Source organism: Salmo trutta, chromosome 5 (genome assembly GCF_901001165.1).
Source record: "Salmo trutta chromosome 5, fSalTru1.1, whole genome shotgun sequence".
In the NCBI taxonomy this organism is placed as follows: domain Eukaryota; kingdom Metazoa; phylum Chordata; class Actinopteri; order Salmoniformes; family Salmonidae; genus Salmo; species Salmo trutta.
The window spans coordinates 54,683,373-54,689,656 of NC_042961.1; positions in this window are offsets into that span (position 1 = coordinate 54,683,373).

Consider the following 6,284-nt stretch of genomic DNA (forward strand, 5'->3'; position numbering starts at 1 on the left):
AGATACGTAGGATTTACTGGACCGTGGAGGCTCACTGGAGGTCTGGAGCGTAGAGCTGGCACAACCCGTCCTGGCTGAATGCTCACTTTAGCCCGGCAAGTGTGGGGCGCTGGCACAGGACACCCTGGGCTGTGAAGGCGCACTGGCGACACAGTGCATAGAGCCGGTGCAAGATATCCTGGACCGAGGAGACGTACCGGAGACCAGGAGCGCTGAGCTGGCACAACCCGTCCTGGCTGAATGCTCACTTTAGCAAATGCGGGGCGCAGGCACAGTGCGCACCGGGCTATGAATGCGCACTGGAGATACAGTGTGCATCATCGCATAATACGGTGCCTGACTGGTCACACGCTCCCCACGGTAAGCATGGGGAGTTGGCTCAGGTCTAAACCCTGACTCCGCCAATCTCCTCGTGTGTGCCCCCCCCCCCCAAATGTTTTTGGAGCTGCCTCTCGGGCTTCCGTCGTTGCTGTGACTCCCGATCTTGTCGCCGTTCCTCCCTCGCTGCTTCCACCTGTTCCCATGGGAGGCGATCCCATCCGGCCTGGATCTCCTCCCACGTCCAGGATCCTTTGCCGTCCAGGATGTCCTCCCATGTCCATTCCTCCTGGTCACGCTGCTTGGTCCTCTGGTGGTGGGAGATTCTGTCACGACCGTCGTAGGAGACCGTCGTAGGAGACCAAAGCGCAGCGTGGGTATCGTTCCACATCTTTTATTTAAATGTGAAACTATACAAGACAAACAATAAACTATAAACAAAACACAAACCATGACGGCAGAGGTGCTACATGCACTACCTGTAAATAATCTCCCACAAACACAGGTGGGAAAAACAACTACTTAAATATGATCCCCAATTAGAGACAACGATGACCAGCTGACTCTAATTGGGGATCATCCAAAAAACCCAACATAGAAAAACAGAAACTAGAACCAAACAACATAGAACTAAATAAACTAGATAACCCCCCCAGTCACGCCCTGACCTACTCTACCATAGAAAATAAGAGCTCTCTATGGTCAGGACGTGACAACAAACAATTTAACTTCTCTAGGGTAGGGGTCAGTATTTTGACGTCCAGATTAAAGGCATGCCCGTAGTAAACTGCCTGCTACTCAGGCTCAGAAGGTAGGATATGCATATTATTAGTAGATCTGGATAGAAAACACTCTGAAGTTTCTAAAACTGTTTGAATGATGTCTGTGAGTATAACAGAACTCATATGGCAGGCAAAAACCTGAGAAAAATCCAACAAGGAAGTGTGGAAATCTGAGGTTTGTTTTTCAAGTGATTGCCGATACAGTATACGACTTAGGGTTCATTTTGCACTTCCTACGGCTTCCACTAGATGTAAACAGTCTTTAGAACCTTGTTTCATGTTTCTACTGTTACTGGGGCGAGAATAAGAGCTGACTCAACAAGATGACTGCCTGAGACCAATGAGTTGTTTACTGCACAGTCACACAGGCGCGCCGTTCCTTCTTTTTCTTCTGTAATAAATACGCTATTGTCCGGTTGGAATATTATCGAATATTTATGATAAAAAGACCCATGATCCTGGCAGCCAAAAAACAAAGAAACCTCGCAGGCACATAACATCCAACCACCACACAACCCCTGAAACCACTACATTATACTATAAGTAATGTATAATAAGTATAGCTATACTCATCTAAAGCCATGTATAATCAGTATAGCTGTACTCATATAAAGCCATGTATAATCAGTATAGCTATAGTCATATAAACCCATGTATAATCAGTATAGTGTAGCTATACTCATAAAGTAATGTATAATCAGTATACTGCAGCTGTACTCATGTGAATTCTTAACTGTGTTGTTATGTTGACATAAATACACAAACATAAGATATGAGAGGTGCAAAACTAAATAGCTTCCGACAAATTCATTAGCCTAGCTAATTAAAACCAATGCTGCTGGTAGACCTACAGCTACCTATTTCCTCTACAGTTTTTCTAATGTACAGTTTTATGCAACTAAGGGCTTTATTCAGCCCATATAGCAAGAGGTACAACATTATTACAATTTAAAGACAATGTTCCCATGTTAGCGGAGATTGCATTCATGGTAAACGCTGCATATGTCAGCTCAATCGGAAATTACTTTTAAAATGCTAACGCGCAATCTGTAACGTTTCAACGATACAGATTGAATAGAGCCCCAGGAAACAATTGTACTATATAGTTACTAGTAGCAGTTAGCCAACATATTTGTTGTATAATGCAAACAAGTACAGGAAAAGGTGATGTTGACAATAATACACACATCAGTTTTAGGATCTGCCCATAACATTTTAGAGTGTAAGAAATCTCCCAGATGGTGTCAGTGCTTTCCCACTAATACATAGAAGACTGAAGACAAGTACATATTGTTTATTGTAACGGAAGTAGTGTTAATTTGGCATATTTGAAGAAAACAGAAGAAAAAAATATCTTACACATAAATGTTACGAAACCACCTGAATCAAATTTCTCACAAGTATAGCGAAAGCAGTAGGTTGAATATGTGGATTCATAACAGTAAGTGCAGCATTAACATCCGGACTAAGATTTCTAGGCCAGGTAAGTGATAGTGAGTTAGCTGTAACTAGTGTTAAATATATTGTTAGAGAAGTTATGATCATTACCCTGAAACACACTACACCTGAAGAGAAACTGCCTCTCTGGAAGAACCGGCACCCAGACTTTAATCGACCGGAAACACGACCTTGACGTCCAGCAGATCTGCAATGGCCATGGCACCCGCCTGTGGACCCACCAGGGCTCGTACCACAGCAACAAATGCATCAGCGCCAGGCCGCTCGCTGTGTACACGGTTTACATCAACACGTCCTACAAGAAGTAGGATAGGATTCATTTTAATGTCCCAGAGGGGAAATTGTCTTAGAGGCAGAGTACTGCTGTAAACAAAATACACTCAACATAATACATTGTCTCATACAGCCACATGCATTATACATATTGCAGGTCCTCTTGGCTGAAGAGTTTCTGCGAGTACTCCCAGCACGTTATCGTGGCCTGTGATGTCATAACATCGTAACGCCTATTTCTAGAATTTTTCTTCATAAAATCAGATTTTAAACGTAACCTTTAACCACATCTCTAGCTAATGAGCAGGCAAACAAAGGTAGCTATATTTGATTTTGGATGGTTTTTACAGAAATTACTTCAGCCATTTGCTATAGCCAAAAAACAACAGCTGACCTCAACATAGAAGCAAGCTATTGATAGCTAGCTCAATTCCAAATGCCAGCCCAACATTTTCCCACAAAACATTGCTAGTTAGCTAATGTAAATCAGTTCAAAACCAACATCAAACGTTGGGCAAATTGTCACCTTACAATGCGTACAATGGTATTTTGCAGCACTATCTAGCTAGCTACTCCATAGTCCAAGCTACGGTATGGCACATCTCAAACGGCTGAGAAAACAAATTGCTAGCTAACGTTACAAATAAACAAAGGTCGTCGTTCTGTTTTGCACTGACTGCAGTGTGCAAATGCATTCTTGCTAGCTAATTTTTCCACAACATCGGACAACCCCTAACTTTCTAGAGGTTAGAGGCAATTGTAGATCTGCTGGGCGTCAAGGTCGTGTTTCCTGTCGATAAAAGTTTGGGTGCCGGTTCTTCCGCAGAAGCAATTTATCACCTAGAGCTCAACATTTAAACGTTAAGTTTTGCGACTATAGACACCCTTCTAGCTAGCTGACCACCGATTTTCATTGCAATTTATATAAGTTAGGTTTTGAGAGTTTTCAAAAAGTTATGTACATTTTGTGGGACACGCTGTACATTAAAAATGTGACTGTGCAACAGACCACACATCATTTAAAATCAAACTTTTTACCTCCGAAATGTAGCTAGCGGATATCACACAAGTCATTTTTTGTCTTATCGGAAGGCTAGCACACTAGTCAACTATCTAATAAACACTTCGGATACAAGGTTGGTCACTATTTTTTGATCAAAATAAAACTGATATATCTTGTAATTGAACAAAACAGTTAGGTGGCCAATAATACAGGACATATTTTATTTGCCAAACCGCTCATCAAAAATCTGCTAGTGGTAGTATTTCCACTGAAATGTTAAACATGCTAATTGCTAATACGTTAGCTAACATTTTTACAACACCAATAATCACAAAACATTGATGGCTTGATCACAAGATAAGTGTTGAAGGTAATATATTTCTTAAACGCTGTTGAATATGCCGATAATACGGGTTGCTACTCTATCATTAGACAAGCTCACCAGTTTTTAACATACATAACACATTCCGCTACGCTCCTTCTGTCTACTTGACATTTTAATCCAAATGTGTGCTGATCAACAGTGCCAAATGATCAACTGTGCCATGTGTTCGACATTTGTCAACATCTCTGCCGTGCACACCTGTGTGAAGCTAGATACAACAAGGACTAGTCACAATATTGGAATTTGTGGTTTGCTTTTAAATGTAAAGTCTCCCATTGAAAGTAATTCAAACAGATACATATAGTGGAATCATCCCATATTTGAACTAGATAATGATTACCAAGATCGGGGTGTTATATAAATTAAACAAAATGCAATAATTAGTTAATTTGAAACTGTGAATGCAATAGCATTTAGAATTGCATTGGGGACAAACGTATACTGTACATCCTAACCTATGGATCGTGCACACATGAAATGGAGTATCAGCCTACTCAGTGATACTCACAGAACACAACTGTGTAGAGTTTACACAAATATTAGCATCTTAGCTCTTATTGCAGGACTTTAACTATGGGAAATCATCTCACTATGAAGCCTATTGTGCTTATTCAACATACATCTTGGACTGTACAGTCTAAGCTAGAGATTGTGCACCCATGACATGCGGTATCAGCATTTCAGTGCCAGCCAGAGAACACAACTATGTAGAGTTTACAGAATTATTATTGTCTTAGCTCTTAATTTGCACCTCTGCCCATGTTGCTTCCCTTCAATGAATGGGGCTTTGTTGTTTCTTCGCTCCCAAAGCATTTCAAAGATCACAACCATTTGAGACTGAAAATCCCCATATGGATTGATCATCTATGGTTTGCATGCCCTGCTGAAGGACTGTCATGTTGAATAGGTGGTTGTAGTTCGTTGGTCCCCAGTGCGGTGTTGGTGAGTATACAGGTAGCTAGACCATAGACAGCTGGTTATGTATCTGGTTATATATATTTGAAAAGTTCTATTAAAAATAGCTGTCTTGATAAACTAGTAGGCAAATTTCCCAGCCAAGCATTTACAGCTAGTAGAGTCATTTTGGTTGTGAAGTGCATTACCAAAATATTATGCCTACTGAGACTAGAATCTAATATAAAACACATGTCAACAAGAATCAACCTCAGTGAGCTCATTCACACTGAACTACTTGACTGTAATGCCAAATATCAGGGTTAATGTGTGACTTAGTCTTTAGACTGAATCAGCCTCCAGAGGGAGCCTCTTGACCGATGTCTGGGATGCCAGACTACAATATGAATGTTAGTTGTGTTCTCTGCGTGTCACTGAAATTCTGATACCGCATGTCATGGGTGCACAATCTCTAGCTTAGACTGTACAGTCCAAGATGTATGTTGAATTCGCATAGCAGGCTTTATAGTGAGCTGATTTCCCACAGTCAAAGTCTTGCAATAAGATGCTAATATTTGTGTAAACCCTACACAGTTGTGTTCTGTGAGTGTCACTGAGTAGGTTGATACCCCATTTCATGGGTGCACGATCCATAGGTTAGGCTGTATGTTGCAATATGAATGTTCATTACACAAGGGTAGTTCATGGACCCAACTTCTTAGCCCTTTGACCTCCTCCTCCTCGCTCTTACTTATAAAGTACCTACATAACAGTGGCACTAAGCAAAACAGTGTTTTGAAGATCTGTTTAGTCATGATTGGGGCAGCAGGTAGCCTAGTGGTTAGAGAGTTGAGCCAGTAACTGAAAGGTTGCTAGATCGAATCCCTGAGCTGACAAGGTAAAAATCTGTCGTTCTGCCCCTGAACAAGGCAGTTAACCCACTGTTCCTAGACCGTTGTTGTAAATAAGAATTTGTTCTTAACTAACTTGCCAAGTTAAATAATAAAAAAATGACTGCTCATACCTTTACTCTTCAGACTCCTCCAGAGGGAGCCTCTAAACCATATATTTGGAATTGAAGTTATGCAAAAAGGAACTTAATATACAAGTTAGTGTTTATTATGGTCGATGCACAGTAAATAAAGGCATTCTAACTTTAAAACCCACCTGA